The sequence below is a fragment of the Drosophila biarmipes genome, chromosome 2R (genome assembly GCF_025231255.1).
Source record: "Drosophila biarmipes strain raj3 chromosome 2R, RU_DBia_V1.1, whole genome shotgun sequence".
NCBI classification, from domain to species: Eukaryota; Metazoa; Arthropoda; class Insecta; order Diptera; family Drosophilidae; genus Drosophila; species Drosophila biarmipes.
In genome coordinates, this window is record NC_066615.1 from 6241999 (window position 1) to 6264456 (window position 22458).

General features: G+C 43.4%; 1 long non-coding RNA gene across 1 annotated transcript; it reads left to right on the forward strand.

Moving 5' to 3' along the window:
* The first annotated feature begins 12358 nt into the window (after nt 1-12358).
* Nucleotides 12359-13192, forward strand: LOC127010983 (uncharacterized). Its single transcript, XR_007763961.1, has 2 exons — nt 12359-12490; nt 12552-13192. It is a non-coding gene; the product is annotated as an uncharacterized LOC127010983 (long non-coding RNA).
* Nucleotides 13193-22458: the final 9266 nt, after the last annotated feature.

Consider the following 22458-nt stretch of genomic DNA (forward strand, 5'->3'; position numbering starts at 1 on the left):
GTTAAGGATGCTGGATCTACATAATTAAGTTCGGAAATTTTAACTACTAGTTAAAGTGTTCTTTTAAGGCTTGGTAATCAACTTAACAAATCTTCCCTGCTATCAGATATGTAAAACCCCTGTATAGTCAGCGAAATCGTTTTATTTTAAGCGTTTTTTGATTGATCGAAAATCATAGTAATTAAAATAATAAACCTTTTGAAAACACACAAGCATGCTAAACTCATGTTTAATTTAATCGGTTTCGAACCCGTAGTGCCCACATTGAGTGACAGTTCAAAGGTTGCAGTTGTGCCTGCAAACCCAGCTGCGCGCACAGCACTCAGATTGCGGCACTCAACTAATGTCATGGGGAAACCCAAGTTGGCCAACGCAATTTGCTCTCGAATAGTTTTTGCCAAGTTATTTGATATTTTATTCTATATTTTATTGTCGAGGGCTTTGTTGCATATTCTGCGCTCGGCGAGTGCGTGTTTGCATTTGTGTTTTTCTGTTTGCCCAACGAACTGTCAATTGATTGTCAAATTATAAAGCGAGAGCGGTCAGTTTGAAAAGCGACCCGAAAAGGGTCCCTTGAAAATGAAAACTGTTTGCTTTGTCGCCACTTTGCAACTCTATGCTGACAGGATCTGGGGCGGGGCTGGGGTCGCCCCGAACCACTCCAGCTGCGAAACTATGCGAAACATTATACAACACGCATCGCTGACAAAACGTTTTCGAAGGACCCACAATAGAAATCGGGGACTGAATCAATCCTGATTTCTGACACACGATATTCGCATTGTGTGTGGTAAATAACAAGGCGGGGCCACGCCCCCAATCCACTGGACAGCATTTGGCATGGCAGTAATTTAGAAAACACGATACATGCGCCTGTATTTGCATTGTCCATAGTTGCTGCCGGGTACAAATCTCGTTAAAACCAAATCACGTAGGAATTTCATTTTTGAAGTCGGAGCAAAGCGGGAGCTGCCGAACTTTTCCGGCTGTCGTAATTGCGGACAAATTGTGAAAAGTATTGCCTGACATGGGCGGCACAATACGGGATTTGTTTGGCTTGACAAGGGGCGCTCGAAAGTTTTGTGACAGACGCTTTTAAGCAGAAAATTGTTTGCTCATAACTTTTGACATTGCTTCGGGACGGAGTGGTGGCGCTTTGAAGCCTATCAAGGAACAGCCATAAAAGGGTGAAAGCCGACGTAGGCCTCGAAAATTGTATTTTATTCGAACCAATATATGTTTGGCAGCAGCCACAAAATAAAATAAAATGTCGGCCTCTAATGACTTGGAAATGCGAATCCCCATAGGTCAAGCTGACGCGGTTAGAGGTGTGCACTGGGAAAGTTTAGTGTAACAAGATACGTTCTAAAATTGTGAGAAAATAAAATATTTTAAATTAAATGTATAGCAATTGTGAAATAAAAACCACCATTACTCGCAACCATTATCCAACATAATTCTACAATATATTTTAGTTGTACCACAGGTTTTCTTACTATGCACATCAATTCCTGCAACAGAAGCTGAAAGTTTGCCATAGCCCCCACACACTTTTCTGCCTCACCACAAATCGTCGGCTTTGAGTGGAGGATCCGTTTGGCTTTCATAAACTTTAAGTGAGTCTTCATTGCACAGCCTGTCCGACGGCCATAAATTTCTAGTTTACTTTGCGCCCGGTCGCAGAAGGCCATTAAAAAATTCCTGGTCGCATCGAGTGCGGGGACATGGAGTGTCTGGAGCGCTTGTTATGACCACGGGATGATGCGCATTGCTCATTAACACGAAACTAATTAATTGCGCCATTCAGCTAAACTATCGTGTTGCGATGGGGTAGACATTACCCCGGCTCTTGATTGATCGCCCGACGTCGCCTGCGTGATCTTGAAGGGCTAACGAGCCGGACCTCAAGACCCCAGACCCGGAGAGCCGGGGAATCGGAGAAGGAGGAGGAGGGGCCTCCGCCATTGCATTTTAAACGCTAATTTATTGTTAACTGCACCATGTTGCCGGTATGCAAAAATGTTGCCCAGCATATGCAATTAATTGTAACAAGGCCCGCTAGTCATTCGGCCAAGCGAGAAGCCTTTAACGAGGCTGAGACAGGGGTACATTCAGAGAAAAGGGTGCGAAAAACAGGTCTATATGGACGTGTTGAATTTAATTTTCTGGTTAAATAAACCCCTAACAACAAATTTTAGAATAACAGGGGAGTACCTTAATTGAGGACAGCATCAACAATAGGGGAGTACTTTAACTGATTATTCTTTAACTGATTATTCTTTAAAACTGATTGAATTATAGAAAATATAACTGAAAATACTATAAAGTACCAAACTTTTGATAGCGAGAACAATAAAATAAAATGGAATTAAATTATAAAAGAGTTTATTTTGAACATTTGAACAAACTAGATATTTTCAGAGCTTTAGTTTTCGTTAACAAGCTAGTACTGACTTCTGATCTATTTTTCTCTCTGCAGGGACCGCTAGAGCTGAAACGGAGACAGGGCATTTGGATTGGCAACACTTTCCAACTGCACTCAAACGCGTGTTAGCCCGCTGCAATTTACGTGTTAATTTGGAGTCGTGTCTCGGCAAATGTTTGCTGCCCCCGAAAGACTTCTGGCCAGGCCGGCAGCCTCACTTTTACCCGAGCAGATTTCGGCGAAAGTTTTGGCCAAGTTAAGTACGCGTCCAGTATGCGAAGGTGGGAGCGTAATGCATGTGTTGCCGGTAATTGCTGGTGGCCGAGTGCAGCAGCTCGAGCTGCACAATGGCACTAGGCCAGGCAATTCCGGGGAAAGCCGCCACTTACCAGGTGGGGAAAACGCACACACGAGATTGATATTCAGATCGAATCGGGCCCCTTGAAGCCGCCATTAGCGGGGGTAAACAACGCGAATTGGCCGACTGCCTGCTACAAAATTTGCCAGAAAAACTTTAACTATTCGCTGGCGAAGAAACTTGGAACAAAACAACACTTTGATCGCCTCGCATTTCATAAAGCCCGGATAATCTCACGAATCCACTCGCCAAAATCCAGAGGCCATAAGTTCTATGGCAACTATGCGACCATCAATCAGTCCAACTCGCCCGCAACTATTTTTAAAATCAATAAATACCCATAAAGTTGTGGGCGAAACTTTGGCTTCAGCAATTCTATATAAGGACTAGCATTTATCCATCGAGCAGATGAATGCGGACAGGCCAACTAGTTTTTGAATACGAAAATGCTTGCCATAGTTCGGCGAATGTTTCAAAAACTTTTACGCAAAATCTGTAGCCGAAAATGGCAGCCAGAAAACCGAGACCCCAAAACCGCAAAACGCACAACGCCACGCCCCCAGCTCCAGCTGCAGCCCCCTAGTTATCCATAACATCTGGCTCAGCGAAACTGTGCTTGTTTGCGGTTTCGAGTATCTATCGGATGCAGTTGCGAGTGCGCTGCCAAGATACTGCAGCAGTACTTGCAGTTCGCCGGCTGGCTTTTTTCTTCTGCGGTAAATAGTTGAGAGTCGGGAGTTGAGAGTTGAGCATGTTGCAAAGCCTGTCGCTGCGGCCTGGCCAACACACACACCGACGACAAATCATTGGCCTTTATGACACTGGCAACATGTGTTGCCGCTCAAAATATTTAACCGCAGCAAAGCTCTTCGAAAATCAGCAGCTACATTTGATTAATGGCAGCATTCAGCGGCGTACAACTGCATGAGCGTTTTCGACTGCATGTATCCATCAGATACGTAGTTTGTCAACGACGCTTTCCACCGACATAATCATCAATTAATGCGCTATTAATAGAGGCTTTTCCCCACTTTCGGACGAGGATGGGGCCAACACTTAGGGCCCGACATGTGTTAGTGTCAACTTGATTGAGCTGGGGCCCCAAAAAACTTAACAAAGAAATGTCGTAGGGAAATGGGCAAGCTGAAGCCGAAATACCCTCTGTAAAAGTCTTTAAAATACCTACCAGTACAAACGCCTCAAAAACTCTTTGGCTTACTAACCCTCTCAGCTCAAACGTCAAACCTCCTACCCTTTCCTACATTTAATTGCTGCCAAATTACGGTGCCATTAAAAATTCAATTCGTAGCCTAGTTCGATTTGAATTAATCAATCAAAACCGACACACTTTGACTTATTATCGAAAAATTCGAAGGTCGCGCCAGCTAATTTACTGGCCATAATTAGCATGGGCCAACGAAATGTTTGGGAACATTTTACAGTATTTCAAGCTGCTGCATTTGGTAATGCGATGGGATGGGCCGCAGATAGATAATTTTCCATGGCATTCCCGCAGTGAGTGTGTGGCATATGCATTAACCCCTTGATTTCGGGCTCTTAGCTGGCACGCAACGGCCTTGTTTGTATGGTCAGGGCTTTCTGGGCTCACTGGAAAAAATATTTTCGGAAATCAATGTAAAGTAATATTATAAGAAAGCTATTTTAATTTAGTATTGAAGAAAGGTGCGATGTAATTAAAAACGATTTCATATTGGATCGGGTCCACATTCTGAAGATACAAAAATAATTATTAAGGGATCACTACGCCTTCCATTTGAGAACCTCCACTCGTTCAATGTACATTAATATTTCCTTTGGATTTTACTCCCTTGAGGTATTTTAGGAAGTCTTTCCACAGTGTTGTCCGTGCGATTACAGTTGCAGTTGCTCTTAAGTGCGGTTCTGACCCGAAGACTTCGAAAAGAATTCTTCATAATTAACCGGGAAGGGGCTTATAAACTGGATGCCGAATACTTTGTAGCATTTGTGGGGTGATCAGTGGAAGCCATCATCATCGACCTTCCCCTGATTCTGTATGCAGCCCAGCCAGCTGGGTTGCCATGAACTTTGTACAAACACCGCACGCTCATCCTAAAGATGCAAAAACTTTTACATTTAACCGCATTTATGTGGCCGCTGCCAGCTGCTGCTTCTCGGAGCCCAATGCTCGGGCGGATTGGGTTGGGGGGCAAAAACCTTTGGAAGCTTTCGAAAAGATTTTCACCTTTTATATTAGATGCCGGGCGAAAGTTTATTGTTTTGCTCAAGTTCGCGCTAGGCAGGCGGCACTCCATTGCCAATACCGCTCGCTTTTCCATTTCCATCCGAAAGGATAAGCCAGAACCTCGGGCCCAAGGATGTGTGGGTGTACGATATGTAAAATTGATTTGCCAGCACACCCGGTGAGTTGCTGCCGTTTGTTTGCTTTGTTTAGGGATAATCCCATACATTAGACCTGTGTAAGGGGCTTGTGTTTTTTTCTCCGCTCCTATTTTATTCGCCCTGTGTGTTTTTTGGCTAAAACTGATTCTCAAGGTATTTGTGCATTCCGAGAAAATTTTATAGCCATAAATGCGCCAGATTTGCGTTTACTCGTGAGGATTACGCCCCGTCCCCGAACGGGGAGCAAAACTTTCCGAATTCACATAAAATTAGCAAATATTACATTTGCGCCCGGGAAGAGCTCCCAAAAGGTTGAGCATCCTCTCGGCTCCGGCTCTTGGCACTCAGCTTCTGTCTCCCGCAGCCGGACTCGAGTTTATTTTGTATATTTTAAGAAAACTTTTTTATTGCCGTAAACAAAGTTTGCCACGCAACGGGGAGTTATTTAACGTATATAACTAAAAAGAAGGAAATCCTAGCCAGCGAAAGAACGTCTCAGGAATAAGTCAGCGAAGTGGAAAGGCTCCTCCCTTCCGAACGCCCACGATCCTTATTTTTGGCCCAGCTCACATGCTCGATGGCGCTGATTGACTGGCTTTTTGGGGCGTGGGAGGGGCTGGGCGTGGCCTGCATAAACGGGGCGTGGCCAGACAATGCCGCCGATACGCACGCAGATAGGTTAATGTTAATGTGTGCGGCAGAAAGTTTCCAGTTTGGCTGTTGGCAATTTACAGTTTATCGGTTATGTCATCTAAATGGGCGCCCTGCGATTTGCTTCCCATTATCATTTACCGCAGATGATAGCGGATCATGGAGGTCGGAAAAGTTGACATAACGACCCTGTCAACTTGTGGGATGGAGAGTCCATTATCCGATATTGGTCAAGTAGAATTGGGGATGATTAAACTTTTGGCTGAGACGCTTCAAAATTTCCAAATATCTCAGCCTTTGAGAAGATTTGCCATACTTATATTTTTATAAGATAACTGGATCTTAACTTAGGAAATATGGAGCAAGAAAAACGCTTTGGGTTTGATTAGGTTATGTTAAATTATTTTCCACAAAAACAAAATAAGTGTCTCACTACTTTGGTAAATTAGGGAATGGTATATTTTGCTGATGATGATTTTGTACTTCATAAGTACTCACTTATCTTTTTTCCTAAGTATATGTTATTAAGTAATCTAATGGACCAATTTAAGGAGCCATTTTCTTCATTAAGTGTTTGACATTTCGCAGCCATCAATGGAGACGCAGATAATCACTCATGTGTCCACATATCGCATCAGATTTATAACGACTTTAAGCAGAACATAATGCACTCAGACTTGGCACTATCTCGACTGCATTTGATGCAGCGCCGCGAGAGGAAACCAAATTAATTACAACAGTTTGTAAGACACACGCACAACAAGCTAGCCCCGGCCCCAGAAACTCCCCGCTCCCGAAAGTCCGCGCTTATCTGACGGTTTGTTTCCTCTGTTGGCCCTTGTGGGGTGTTGCTGGAAGCCGTTGCAGTTGCAGTTGCTTATGCAGTCGGATCTATAGGGTCTGGATACAAAGGTCTGGGCCTTTGTCTTGCACTTGCCATGCATCCGTCAACACAAAGTTGTTGTTCTGCGCCAGCTCACGACTCCAGCGGACACAAAGTCCTTGACTTGCATTTTTGATAAACAACGTGTCAACTTTGTCGACATAAACCATAATCTTCAGTGTCAGTTTGACTTACAACTCGTGTACTTTTCACTACTCCAGCGACTGGTAATCACGTCTGGGTCTTTGGATCCGCATCCGTGGGTGGAGGTATGTGGAGGCAACCTGAAAGTGAAGTAAATTCTTCTTAGTCTGGCAGCTGCGGAAGGAGCATTAGTAGTCGGGCGTAGTTTGCTTTTCGGCGCTGCGCTCTCGGCCCTGCGATTAATAAGTGGCAACTGGCAACTGCTCCTGCTCCTGGAGTGGAACCTACTCCCAGATCATTAGCGTAATTAAATGTGGATGAAAAATTTCACTTAATTTAGCGTGCGTCTCTGGCCTTGCTCATAACTCGAAAAACCGAAATACAATTAATCAGACGGAGGAGGCATGTGGCCGGAGAAGTCTGGGGCACGTTTCCCCTCCCTCGGCGGCACCTAGGAATTAAAGTAAGTGTCGGGCGGTCCGAGCCAGAGACCCTGCCACATGACGCACGCACTCCTGGGACCCCGACCCCCGACCCTCGCATTTTCCTGCCACATGCCCCCATTTCGATAGTCTGCCACTGCCGCGGCTCCTGTATCTGCTGCTTCTGCCTCGGCCTCGGGATGACAACAGAATGTTGTCAGCTTAATTTTTTAATAATGCTAAATTTAGCCAACAGAGAGAGCAATGGAGCAACCGGGGGCAATCAACAAGTCCTGGCAGCCATGTAATTTCACTAAGTGCAAGAAGCCAGCGATGCGAGGCGTCTCCCGGACAGTCCCCCAGAATCTGGCCCTTCTCAGGTCCCATATTTTCCGCGAGTAGTGCGAATTTATCGTCACTTGCTCGAAGCGTGACATTGAAATTGTAAATTAGCAGGGAGCGGGAGGAGACGTTCTTAGGACGAGATTGCAGGGCATTTGGCGCCAGGGAAAAAGCAGCAGCTGCAGATTTTATACGAGTATAATGATATTTTGGGAACGTACGATCGATTTTTCTGGCGTTATTTTCAAATCCAGTTCAGTACAAAAAGTTGTGAACAATTGTAGGATATATTTAAATTAAATACTTTAACAAAACAATATAAACATAACAACATACATTTAAACTAAGGTGGAAAAGAAAAAGGAATATGTCATTGTTCTATGTATTATTATTGGTTGAGATGCATTTTATTGTCTTGATTTTAATTGAATTATGTATATTGCAATCCAATGCATTTTCAGTCTACTATTATTTCTAATGTTAGTTTTCTCGGCAACATATTTTTTCTTCTTTAATTTTAGAAAGAACAGCAAGGCATTTTTTGTTTATTTATGTCATTTGTCGCTCTATTAACAGTTGCAGGCGATTAAAGTTGCAATAGACAAGCAGCTGGGGGCACGGATTTAAATATCAGCTAATCAGGGGTCTTGCGATACGAATCTGCCCGTGTAATCCCAGCTGATGACTGATGAGACGAGATGCGATGCGATGACGAGGCGTGCCGGGTACAACGGATGGCTGCAAGGAGGGTCGCCGAGCGGAACCTACAGAGGACGGGAATCTCGGCCGTCGGAGGCGAGTGCATTGTGCTCCGGAGTGCACTTAAAGGATTTTTTACGAGGCAGCGCGACGATGGAGCTGAGACGAGCCAAGGCGGAATGAAAATCAACAAATGATGACAACTACCCGTCCGCAGGACCACCGGCTACAGCTACCCCGACGGTTTGGTTTCGGTCCTTCGCCGGGCTGCTCGCGCTTCGAGTGTGTTTGTCCTTTCAAAATGTTTTTCTTTTCTAGCGACTTGAGTGCTTGGCGCTCTCTACTAATTTTATTTCTGCACGCCCCTCGCAATCCCGAATCCTGTTGACAAAAATCTCGAATGTGTGCTCGACCGTGCGCCGTCTGTCTGCCATAATAACCATCCTGCCATCCATCCTTCCAGCCATCCGTCCATTTATCCAGGTCCCCGCAGCGATCCCGAGTGAGCAGGTAGTCCGTCATTGATTCCTATTCGCGCGTGTTTAATTCCCAAATCAGCGCTTCCAGATCTTGAGATCCTCGTCCTCGAAGCCTTGTCATCCGTTTGTTTGTTTTGTGTTTTGCTTTTTTATTATTTCCAGGGTCTGCGATTCGCAGGGCTTTGTTCGGGTTTTTTCGCTTTGTCTTGTTTTGTGCGGCAGCCGCTGATCTTATCAGCGTTTTGTTTCGTGAGGCATTAAAAATTTGTCATTTGTTCCCCATTGAGTCCGGGTTTTGTGTAAGCTCGATTGTCGCCCGACTTGTCATCGCATCTCCTCCATTGAGTCGAGCCAACTGTTTTTATTTTCCCGACGAGGGCCGGGGAAAGGAAGCAGCTGGTGGACTGGACCTCTAGGCAATCGGATCGCATCTCAGTGGATCTCTTGCCTTTGAGCCGCGGCTGTCCAAAGCAATTTGGTAATTGCTGCCTCGGGGCGAACTGTAGTGTCTTAAACGGCAAACGCTACATAATTGCGAACTCAGCGCTACCCAATTTGGAATTTCCAGCAATAAAGAGATGGTTTTAAGCATCGAATTCGTGCTGAGTTCTGTGTATTTCGGTTAGATTAGATTGATTACAATCAAACATTACCAACACCTTGTTGGGCGGGGTCCAACGCAGTTGTAATCGGACGATAATCCCATAACCCGCACACCTCATGGCCATTCGATTCTGCTGCTCTGGCACTTATTGTCGGCAGTTTACCTCGCATCCGAACCATCCAAGCCATCCCATGCCGATGCACTTCTGTATTTGCAAATACTGATTATGTTTACATGCATACGTCCAATGCCCAGTGTCCAAACAATGCTGGCAACTCAATTGTCCGGCCGGCACAATGGTTCGTATGCGTAATGCCATATGAGCAGTGCTTCAGATGCGTAATGAAAATTGGCGCCGTCTGCGTTCTGCCGAGTTGCGTTGAGTCCGGTTGAGCTGCCGGGACAGAGGACTCATGTCCTGGCTTGAGTAGACAAAATCAATTTGGTTTTGCGGTTTTCGGGCAGGACATATGGAGGCCCAAAGGGCAGAATTGTCTGCCGGCCAGGAGCAATTTGCATTCCAGGACATGCAGGTCGCAAATGAAAACGATTCGGCGAACGGAACTGAATGGACCGGTGTGACCCAGCTGCATTTTAGTATAAACGCATCAAAGTCAAAGCAAATTAGGGGGAGATGCAGACTCTATGTGGCCCTCAATTTCCAGTGGAGGAGGCCTTGGAGGGGCCTATCGAAAGTTGCCGGCGTCAGCAAATCGTTGTCTAAATAAAACTTATGAAGCTTGGAAAAAAAGCCGAACAAGGAATACTTTATAGTTATGTACGAATGCCACCTATTGACTAATTTGATGCCCTTTTCTCTTTTCACTACATATAATACATTTATTTTTAATTGGAAAATATTATAAAAGTTAAAAATTCATTATCTATCTCTTTTTTCTTCAAGTATTTTAATAAATTATTTGATGGAGTTTTTCGTGAGAGATTGACCATATTTTCTTAACAATCTATAAAGTGTATCAATAATATCATCAGGATTTCAAAAAGGGATTTCAGAACTCAAGTTCTCAATCTGTAAGGGAATCACAAATATATGTTCCTGTGCCTTCCGAGGGCCAAACTATTATTTGCAGTTGTCAGCAGGCACCTCCTCGACGAGTTTTCTTGTGTTATTGAAAAACTTTTAGCAGCAGACTCGGCCCTGGGATGTCCGCAGAGAACTCGCCCCGCAATGCTTCAGATTTAAATGAAGTGAAGTGAATTTAATGGTCAGCAGACATTTGTGCCTGGCCAACCAACTGTTTGCCCCGCCGGAGGGTCTGGATTTCGTCCACATCCCTCCTCGTGGATTTGCTCCTTCAGTCGAGTGGAGTTTTCCGGATCTGTGCTATATTTGCATAGTATGTGTTTCAAGGGCCTGTCCGTCTGCATGGCGCACATGGAAGTCGGTTTGGTGTAACTATCAGCGCAAATGTACTTGAAAATTGTAATGAGCTCTAAGCTCGAGCGTCAACAGCAAACAGTTTCAGTTTCGACTCGTTCCGCAGTCATCCCTCCATATGCCCGGATTATAGTGGGCAAAAATACGAAGTAGTTGGGTGAGGACGCACAGTTTGCAGTTACATTTTGAAGTATTATATGCAAGGCTTTGGTTCGATAAAAGAGCGCTTAGAAGCTGTTCCGAGAAGGGAGTCGGAAATTTTTCGATTTACCGAATTGATGAAAGCACTTTGGCCACTCAGAAAAAAAGAACTAGCATTTACTAAAAAGTTTTATTTTAAACTTGAAAAAAATGAATTGTAGCACTGAATTGCCCAAATTGTAATACACTTCTGGGTGCCATAATTATAATGTTCAATTAATAAAAGAAAGATATCACTAGGAATCTATATTTTGGATACACACAACATTAAAGTTTGCAACTTCACTCAGTCATATCTCAGTGGTGTTATATTTTCAATATAAGCATTATTCAACTTATTGTCAGACCACCTCCTCCTTGGTTAAGCCCACAAATCAATTTCTCAAATACAATAGTTTTGGAATAAATAAATAGTATTTTTGATTTGTGCATACTTAGCACACTAATTATGGGACAAGATCCATTTACTCCAGCAATGAGCACGAATGTCTTTTGTTAAACGTTGAAATGGAGCTACCACTCATTAGCTTCCATAAAACACAATCCCTGCGCCGGGGACTGGTGATCTGAGGAGTGCATCGGGAAAGATGAAATCACGTCGCGCCACTGCAACAAATTCAAGTTAATTGAATTCCAAAGTAAGCATAATTCCAGCCGGCAGCGACTGCAGTAGTTCGGCTCTAAAAGCGAGCACACACCGTACGGCAGGAGGCTTTTCCCTGCAAAAAGCCGATAGTCAGTCAGACGAGAGTGAAGGGGTAGGCATTTAAACTAAATTTAGCCTGAAATTGCTTCCTTTTTGCTGTCGGTTGTTGGCCATTCTGCTGCCGCTGTTGCCTGACGGTTGCCACTTTGCCGACAACACAAAATTCAATTACAATTGGCAGCAAAAGCAGCAGCACAGCAGCGGCAAAAAAGAAAACGAAAGTCGCGCCTGCAACTCAAAAGCCAACGAACGATCGAGCTGGCCAACAACCGGAGTGGATTGGCAACTGCGAGCTGCAGACTGCAAACTGCTACTCCAGCTGAAACTGAAACCGAAACTGGAGCTAAGAGCCAACCTGAAGCTGCAATCCGGTTCCTTAATGTTTTCAGCACTTGCAATTATTTAATGCCGCCATCGGTTAAAGTGTCGGGAATTTGGTTCGGTAATTAAATGAAAATCAACGGCGACCAACGCCTGGCCACCGAAAAAACCGGGTCTGCGTTTGTTTGGAAAATGAAAATACTCTTAAAAACGGGTAAGTCAATTACAAAATGGCAAATCGTTTTAAGCAGTGTTAGCGAGTGCTAAGTGATGACTTTTGTGCTCGACGAAAAACTTACTTAGTATTAAGCTCAATTTTTTGTAAAGCCCCTAGGGAGAAACGAAACAAATCCTTACTTACTAAGTATAGAAAAACCTATTAAAGAAATATGTGCAAAGTCCTTTCATACTAAAATTAGTGTTATTTTGACTGCAAAGCCCCCATTGAGAATAAACGTATCCAATTAAAGCAGAGTAAGCCTTTCAAAAAATTGTCTGTAACACGAAAAATATGAACACTCGGGGTTTCTAGCAGCTGCCGCCAAACTAGTTCAACTTGTTGGGTTCGCTTTTCGCTGGCGTAATAACAGAGGCCCAAATCACACAGTCCCAATGAACGGACCTCTCTGCACGGTAATCAAAATACTTGTGGCAATAAAAACAACACAAACTGATATCAAAGACTGAACGGGGACGAAAGCCAAGGAGAAACCATAACAAATCAAAGCACTAATGAATATTGAGAGGCCACTAAAAGGAACACGCGGCAGGAGCAACAAATTAATATCGAAGAAATACCAAAATTCACATAATAATAAATGCAGCTCGACGAGGAGCAGGGCTAATAAAGGGCCGGCAGGAGTGGGTAGGAGTGCGGAGCAACTTTTCCACCAGGATAATGAAGTGCCTGTGGGCGGGGAACGAAGAGAACACCTGCCTAACAACCGCAGGATCGGAATGGGAATGAAAATGGGAATGCGAGCGAGACGGCAACTCCATTGCGAGCCGAATGAAGGTAATAAAAATCGTATAAATAACCAAAGCTAAAGACAACAGCGGCAGAAGGACTTACAGAACGCTTGAATTATTGTACGCAATGCGGGGTGGGTAAACTCCCAGGCAAGTGGAGGGGGCGGCTCGTTAATTTGCAATAAAATCCGATTATAACCACAAAAATGCGCCCATACAAGATATATACTCTTTGGCCCTTGTACTTAACCAAGCCGAAGGAAACCCTCGCACAGGTGGAAATAAAAAGCCCGGAAGTCAAAGCCAACTTGTATCAATAAGTACCGAGTGTGGGCGGGGAGGGCTTACATTGATATTAAAGCCCCGCTATAAATAAGACGCCCTCCAGGCAGGCAAAGCCCACAAATTATAGCCCAGGTTCTCGGCAACGGGGTGAGTTTTCTTCCCCAACTTCATCTTCAAGGCAGCGGTTCTCCGCCAAACCAGACCGAATTGAGATAGCACTCGAATTTGCATTGCCTGGCCGGAACTGCAGGAGAGTCCTCTCCAAAGGGCATCAATTTGCCGAACTGCTTTGGGACCTGTCGCCCTTTCTCCAATCGACTTTCTCCCACAGGCATTTTTTATCTCTTCTGGGGATGAAATCTTCTGAAGGGGTAGTTACATGGTGGAATCTTAACGCCTCTTCTCACTTTCATTTTTGAAAGAAGTTCTTGAAATAGGAAAGCGCATTGTTATGAGAGGCTGTTACCTATTTTCTATCTATCTCGTTATCTCGTTAGATATTAAACATGTTTTTATATACATTTTACTGTTATTATGAGTAGAATCTTAATTTTTGGAAAACATGTTTGCCAAAGGAATTAATTTTTGCAGTGTAAGGTTTACTCCCTTGTTATTTCATGATTGTCAAAACAATTCAATTGTTGCTAAAAATATCTTTTTAAATAACTAAAGAAATTCTTACTTTGTAAATATGAAATTAGCGACCACAAATGATTAATATGTTCCATCTTAAATTGAATTTAAATTCAATTTATGCTTTGCCAATATAGATGTAAAATTCTGTCTTCCTAACTAAATTAACACTTCTTTTTACCAGCACAAAATCCCTTTTTGAACCCCAGGATTTTCTTGGACTCCCCCAAAACGATTGAGCTTTAATTTAGACATTACTCAAAAATATCTGCCCTTTCCGGGGCCGCGCTCTGGGCAGAAAAGTTATGTCTTCAGCTACCCTGAGCTCGGCGTTTTTCTGCTCCTGCTCCACCCAACCGCAAAACAAATAAAAGTGTAAACACTGATTTGGCACGCGCCCTCTCAGCCGAAAATTTATGCATAAAAAGGCCGAACCCGATCTCGGGCTCCAAGTCGAACCCAACCCCAGCCCCAACCCCATCGTAACACCCCAAAAGCAACCCCAAACACGGTAATTACCTGAGTCCCTCGCACGCACACATCCATAACGTATATCCTGTGGGCGAGTCGGATGCAGAAGTTGGAGGTGAGGCACTCCCACTAGCGCCGCTGTCTGGGAAACTTTTCCTTTATCATTATTATCGGGGCAACATGCATATGAATACGGCCCTGCCCCGGAGCCATGTCTACCTTGCCAGCCCATCCCATCCCATCCTTGTTCCGAGTCCTGTCTGTGCGGAGGTGTTATGGCCGGCTTCCGAGAGGACTTAACCGCTTTTGTAATGCATAATTTTGTGGGCTCGCAGCCCCGTATATGCATAAATAATTTGAGTATTTTCCTCGTTGACTTTTCTGTTTTTTTTGTATTCCCCTTTTTCGCCAGGTTAGCATGCGGAAAAATTTGTCTGCTGGCTTATTTTAAGCAAATTATGTGTAATTATTCACAAATTAACGAGCGAACGAGGGGAAGCAGAGGAAACATATTAATGTTTATTAAATGAACTGCCTGCTGTGGTGTCAGTTATTGACTTCGCTCAGATCGCTTTTTGGCAAGCCGGGCATTTATAATAATTTCGTCATTTCCACAAACAATTTTGCAACAATTTAGTTAATTTATAGGCAGGCCTGCGTTTGCCTTAGCCTTCGAATAGCCGTTAAATGCACAAAGGACACGCAAGTCGCCAGACACAAAAAGCCCTTCTCCAGCAGACTCCACTCCGCTCCAATCCCGAACCAATCCAATCCGGTCCCATCCAGGTCGACGGACGACGGCAATCAGACGATAAACTTATAAATGCTGCAGACGCCGCCGAAGCCGGGGCAGCCATACATATAGTAATTATGGCTATGGGCCATATTTGCCAACCAAGTTCGAGTCGGGCTCCCCGGCACAACAAAAACCAGAAAGTTTAAGCGCAGTTTGTCGTTGCCAAAGGACAACTAGAGCAGTTGATGAAGCAGTAAGCCGAAAGGGCTCGGACTGCGCTGGGAGAGGGTCTGGAACCGTTTATTAACTCAGACAATAAGCAGTTCTTCCCTGGGCGAGTCGCATCCACAAATTAACGGAAGCTAAATCAAGTTAGGAATGCCTTTCGAGGGATTTCGTTTAAAGAATGGTTAGCTTTGCAGTAAAGTGATAGTGTCTTTCACATTATTCTAAGAAGGGAAAGGGGCAGAACAAATGATGGAGCAAGGCGGAATCATTAAGACGAACCTAAAAGTAAAGGGTTTTTAAAAAGTTCAACACATTTTTAAAAAGGTATCTAAACTAATTATTTTGTAATCCCAAATTCAAATATTTATTTACAAACCTAGCACTAACTTAAGGTTTCAATACGACTTCATGTCTAGCAAATACTACGCTGAACATATATCTTCCTACAGTTGTTAGTTAACTAAAAATAAAAAAAAAAATAAAAATGTTTTTGACAATTATAAATCTTGAAGCTGGCTTGGGTATGTATTGCCAAAACTCTGATGACCTCTCCACTTTAAATAATCTGACTATTAATCTTCGGGCTCGTATTAAATCACTATTTAATTGCCCACAACGAAGATTTACCAATTTCGTGGGGCATTCCACTCGGCTGGCAACCGCATTTCATCAGAGAGTTCGATTTGGCCAAGCATCATCATCGAAGCCGCAAGTGACGAATACCGGAAAGCAGGACGGAGGCCGGGAGTCGTTCGGGGGAAGCTCTTAAATAAATGACTGTGCGGTCGAAATGGAAATGAATTATGAAATATTTGCGGAGCCGACTAATGAGCCACGGCCGGGTAAAAGTAGCTGTCACATTAGCACCTTTTCGCGATGTAGACCCCAGATAAGCTAACGACAGGTCAGCAGACCCCGATGACCCCCGTCCCATCGAAGAACCGCCCAAGGGCCGCACCGGACACACTTTTATTTTTCACAAATGGCACAAAAAACATTGACAGGTACCGGGAAAATGATGTGATAACAAGAGTATATACATTCGCAGTCACAAGCTGATGCGATTCCTGGCAAAAAGGTCAAAAGTGCCCGGGGACATCATAAACGAGAAGGTTCCTCAGCTCCACAATTCCACAGCCAAGACGGCAAAACAATAACTGCAGGCAATTTGGACGCTCGCAACTGTTTATTTGTCAAACATTTTTCTCTTTTTGACATCTCGACTTCCAGCGGCGACCCGGAGTCGTCGTGGGTCCAAGTCGTATAGAAGGAATCGAGTCGAAACACGCGCCGTCCTCCTCCTCGGAATCGGAATCCGCCCACTTTTCTCGGGACGTGGCAGGGTCCGGCTAAAAATGGGCAGCCGACTGCGACAAGTTGGGATTCCCTTTTTTGGGAGAGATGTCCGAAAATTGTTATCGATGTTTTTGTCATGTTTGCCTCAAATTAAAATCCCCAATAAACGGGCAAAACTGACAGTTGGGCTCACTGATATATTATTGTCCTGCCTTTGCATGCTAAGCAGGAATTGTCCTTCCGTTGGATGTCCTGTGGCCGCTTTTTAATTGGCTCTCGTGTTGTTGGCCTGGAAAATTGAAGATCAAACGTAAGCCATCCCAAAACCCAAGGTCTGTTCTTGCAAATCAAGGAGGAGGTTTGTGTATGGCAAATACAAAAGGAGAATAATACCCATCAACTATCAGGAATCATTGCCTTAAATGTAGGTTGATATATTGGGAAAACCTAAATCCTCATATTAGCTCTCATGAATGAATCTATGTGCTCGAAATTCCCAGAGTAATAAGCATAGCAAAAAGGAACTAGATTCACACATTACTGTTTTTATCGTAATAAATTCTTCTTAGAGCCATTAATTTAATTAAAATTCAGCATGTAGACTTAGCATTTCCTGGAACTGTTTGTATGTTGCGTTAATTTATTTTGCTTTCTTTTCTGAATAAAAACAAAAAGAAAAATGTAATACCCAGCAACTTTCATGTAGGTTGACTTAATGAGAAAAACTAAATCCGCATATTAGCTCCCATAAAGAATCTGCTCTACTCATTTTGAAAATATAAATATACACAAATTTAATTAAAATCCATACAGTCTTAACATTTCCGAGAACTCCCCGTTTTTATTTTGCGAAATTTCATTTTGTTTTCGTTTAGGGATAAAAACAAAACGATAATCCCCTCTGCAGCTCAGTGAATGATTTATCTCGCTCGCTTGGCCAAAACCCAGATACGACCACCAATTTGATTATGGCCATAAGTAGACAAGAAGGAAACTTGGGTGACTCCAACTCCATAATACCGACAATCTGGAGACAGCGACCAAAAAAATATATAAATGGCCTTTGAGATTGCAGCTTCATTTACTAATTTCACTGGCTATCTGCTAATCGAGCGCAAAATAAGCAAAAACAAACGGCGGCCGCCGAGGAGGATGTCTGGAAAATGACAAAGGCCATATCGGGTTGCCAAGAGTTTCCCCGAAACTTGGGACGTTAATTATACGAGCTAAGTTCTGTGACTACGCACTTGTAACAGAATCGGGCGGCGATGCACATTAATTAGTTTTTATGATTATTGGCGGGCATTGAAATACAATACGCGGCCTTCCGAGGGGTGAATTTACATAAGTCAAGCCGAGACTGCGGCAGTATGTGGAGGATGGCAGTTGAATTTGTCAATTTCTAATGCCGGTTTATCGCACCAGGCTTATTTACGAGTTCGGATGGGGAAGTTGGCTTTTGCGGAGGGCGGGTCTTAGGCGACAGTTGGCTGGTTCCCACACACACTGGAGGAGGGGATCCGACTCCACTCTAGAACCATAAATATGCAGGAGCTTGTTGTTCTGCCGGCAATCCATTTGGCTAAATAAATGCCATGGCTGACACAAATAAAAGACAATTAAATTAAGATAATCGTTCTGACTTTGTTGGCTCGGTTTAGCTTAATGCCAAAACGAATGAATTGGGAGTCCCCGCCCCGGATAGTTGCTGCCCCGCTTAATGCGCTCTCACATAAACATAAAATGCGAGCCCAACAGCTTTAAACGCGCCACGAATTAATGGCAATCTTCCAGTCGGTCTCCCATCCCGGCCAAATCCAGCTTCATCCACGTTTAAGCCCCACTCTGCGACAATTGCCATGCACTTTGATTTGGCTTTGATTTTTGCTTAATTACTCTGCCAACTCTCGTTCGCCTCTGTTTATTGCCCGCCGCTGGATGTGATAGAAAATTAAGCAGAACAGAACTCGAGAATAAAACGCTCGATTGCCGGCGACCGCAGAAAAAAAGTCCGGAATAAGCAACATAAAATCTAATTACGTCAGGCTCGAGATTAATGTTTCGCTTCCGACGAGATTAAATTTGATTTACACTTTTATTTGTGTTCTCTGAAGGAATATGCTTAAGAACAAATCAGTTCCTAACCATTAAATCAACTAAATCTTCGGGATTTAGATGGGAATGCTTCTTGTACATTTATAAAATGTAGGGTATCTGCTTTAACTGGAAAAATTTTCTCATGGCCGCGGAACACCCAAGATTCTTAATTATAGTGTTAAAATAAAAACCAAATCAACAACACCATTTTCGATTTCAAAGTGAAATGTTATCGTCTCGCCTTTCAGGTTCCTCGAAGGGCGAGGTTGAAAAGTGAAAAATATTCAAATAGTTTTCACTTTATTTATTGGAAAACAAAACATCGACCTGCATATAAAATCAGATGGTGGGCTGGGGGAAAATCTCTATCGACATTTTGGGCTCACACAAAATGAAAACATAATTCAGCTAATAGATTTGCATAAAACATGTCGTTGCAGTCACATAAATTTCCTCTAACCCGCCGGAGCCGAGAAAAGATAACTCAATAATTTATTTGCTTAACAAATGTAGATACAACGGCTGTTTATGTTCGAGGTAATTAATAAAATCCGTGTTTTCTGTCGCACTTCGTTCAGATTTCAGTGCCTTACTGGCTGCAAATTGCAACTGCACTACGCGTCGAACTGAACTGGCATTTGGCGAATCATGATTTGGCAATCCGTGTGTGTTTTGGGTGCAACACCTCCGGGTTCTGGCCTGAACTTTCGAATCTGACGTGCTGCAATGCCACAAATGCCCGACACCTAAGCGATCTAACCTGCAATATTTACAAATTCATACACCGAAAACAAATGGGTTTTGATCAAACCTAAATTTCTTTCTTTAAATAGGCAATTTAAGCTTTATTAAAAAGTTAATAAAGATATGGTTTCTGAGCAAATTTGCAAAGAGAAAGGGTAACTTAAATTAGCCGAAAAGTAAGTAAGAAAGAATGCCAAAAATTGTTTAAATATAAACACTAATTAAAAATATACAAACAAATAACTTGTGCCACCTCGGTAAAAGCAGGTTTTCTGCAGGCCTACCTCCATCTCGCTTGCTCTACCTTCAGCGGAGTAGCGGGTATCTGCTAGTGGAGGCCTTCGACCAAAGTGTTCTTTCTTGTGGAAATTTTTTCGTAAGATTAGCAGAGAGTCGAAATATGTGTGCTTGGGTCACCAGTTCTGCATATGATTTCGTTTGGGGCAACTGGTTTGGTTTCGCCTCGGATTTTGGTTTTCTTTTTTTGGGGAACCGTGCAGTCGCAGTCGTAGTCGCCGGTTATCTACATAATTAATGCATGTCTCAGGCCACACGAAACATGCAAACAGTGGCATATTGACCCAATATCTAGGCAAAGGGCTTGACATTTGTGGAAACCCAGCTGGAAAGGAAATAACCAAAAGCGATGAACGGAGCCAGCTAAAAGCCAGGCAACATCGCGTGCCAAAAAGCCACAGAGCTTTATTGGAATATTTATGGCCGTGCAAGTCAGGCAAATAATTAAAACGAAGCAATGCCGCAGAGAAGAAAAAACCCAAATAATTATGAACGAAGACCTGGGAATGACACAAAACGCGGAGAGACAGCAAAATACTTTCGGGCCGTGATTGATGATGGGTCGTGCGGATTCGAACAGAAATATATTTGTTTTAAATTTGTTATTCATTTATGTCAGGGCGAGCGAGGAAAATGTTCGCTGGACGGCACCTATCGGGTTTCGTCAGTCGCGTTTGCCCGAAGGAAGGCTCCTTCGATCACGAGCGACACCCACTTGGCCATCAGAAGAATTACGAAACCCACTCCTAAGCGCGAACCGAATCGGGAATCAGCGTGGCATCATAAATAAAGTGGTTTATTGTATTCAAGAATTTATGACACATCCAGGGGAACACAATTGATAATTGCTGTCGTCTGCTTTTCTTCTCGTTTCTTCGCTTTTCCACTCACCATTTACCATTTCTTCAGCCAACTGGAGAGCAATTAAAACGGACCAACCGACGTTTTCCAGAACGCTGTTTTTTACAATTCTTTTATGCTTTTGATTACGATTTCGGCGCCTCGTCGAACGACTCGCAGGGGGCAGAGTGCTCCATGAAAATAAACCATATTCCGAAGGGTCTGAAAACTCAATTCCAGTCCGAATTCAATTTTTCAACAGAGTTGTTGGCCCTGCTTTGTGACACCTCCATAAAATCAGAAATGCTGCCCTTGCCCACCGGGGAGGAAGCTCAGCTCGCTCCAATCCCATAGCACATACCATACCATCCACTCAATCCGTCCATCCAAACTGGCGCCGATGGAAGTGGATGAGCCATATCCGCTGGCTGGCCAAGATGGTCATGCATAAGTTAGGAGGGGATCGCTGGGCGGACAACAAACACGACCGAATTGAAACAAAATTGACCCCCCGTGGTAGAAAAATTAAAATTTTATTTGTTTAGCAGGCGGCGTGACAGCCAAACACAAACGACAGGTTCACCGCGACCCCGACAAATATTAATCAAATTCATAATACAAACAGCACGACAAACAATATAACACTTTCGAAAAATCCCAGAGCGCAAATCCAATTAATAAAATCAACATTGTTGTCGCCGTATCTGTATCTGTATCTGTATCTATTGCTATTATTCTCCACCGGGGCTCTGGTTTCGTTCTCGGCGATTTAAATATCACGAGTGGAAATCAGTGGCCCACGCTGAGCGTAGAATTCACAGTTGAATACATATTTTGTCCATTAATTCATTAAATTATGCTTTATATATTCCCCATTTGAATAAAGTCTATTTTTTGGTTAGCCATCTTGGGGTAGCTCCATTGTTAGATTAGATTTGTAAAATTCAGTTACCTCTGCTGTTCCATTGATTTCATACGCTTAAAATATCAATTTATGCACTTATTTGGAATTTATTACAGCCAAAACATTGGTCTAAATTATTTTTTCCGAAATTGAGACAATATTGTGATGCGTTGTCCTAAATCTGTTTGGACTATGTAATGTTCAGTTAACATTGTCGCTCCCAAAAATGTGAAAAATATTATTATTCGAATGATAAATATGCCTTAAAGGGTGTACAAAGATGGTTCCAAAATCTTGTAAACTCTTTTATAACTTGGCTTCTTTCCTTTTTCGGCTGGCTACCAAATTCGCCCTAAGTTGCTGTCGCTAATTTTTATATATCGTCACGTTATTTAAATCATCGAGTCAAACAATTTTTAAATGTCACTAGCGAAATTAACAAAATTGAGCCCCGGTATTTGATTAATTAAAGGAAGAGGCACACACACATGGGCCAGACAGGCGGGCTAGCACACACACACCTGTGCTCCGAACTTCGGAGTCGAGTTTGTTGGGCAAAGTTGAGCGTTGCGGGTTAATTACCATGTCAAATTCAAACAAAAACAACAAAAGCCAAGTACGCCAGCGAAAGGAGGTAGTTTATCATTATACCAACAAAAAGAGCACACAGAACCCGGGGAACGGTAGTCAACCAAAATAATAGGCTGCAAAGGTTCAGGGCGACAGTGCGTAGATGAACGAGCTGTACGGTCAGGGGCGTGGCTCAGACGGGGCGGGGGCGGTGGAGTTGGCCAAAGTAAAACCTTTTCTTATCATAATTACGCACAAAACGCAGAGACAGGTAGACCCGGGCTTTCCAAACATAATTGAGCAATGCGTGGGCGTTGGAGAGGGATGGAAAATTGAGAAAAACAAGCAGAACACGGGGAGCAGGTAAAAACA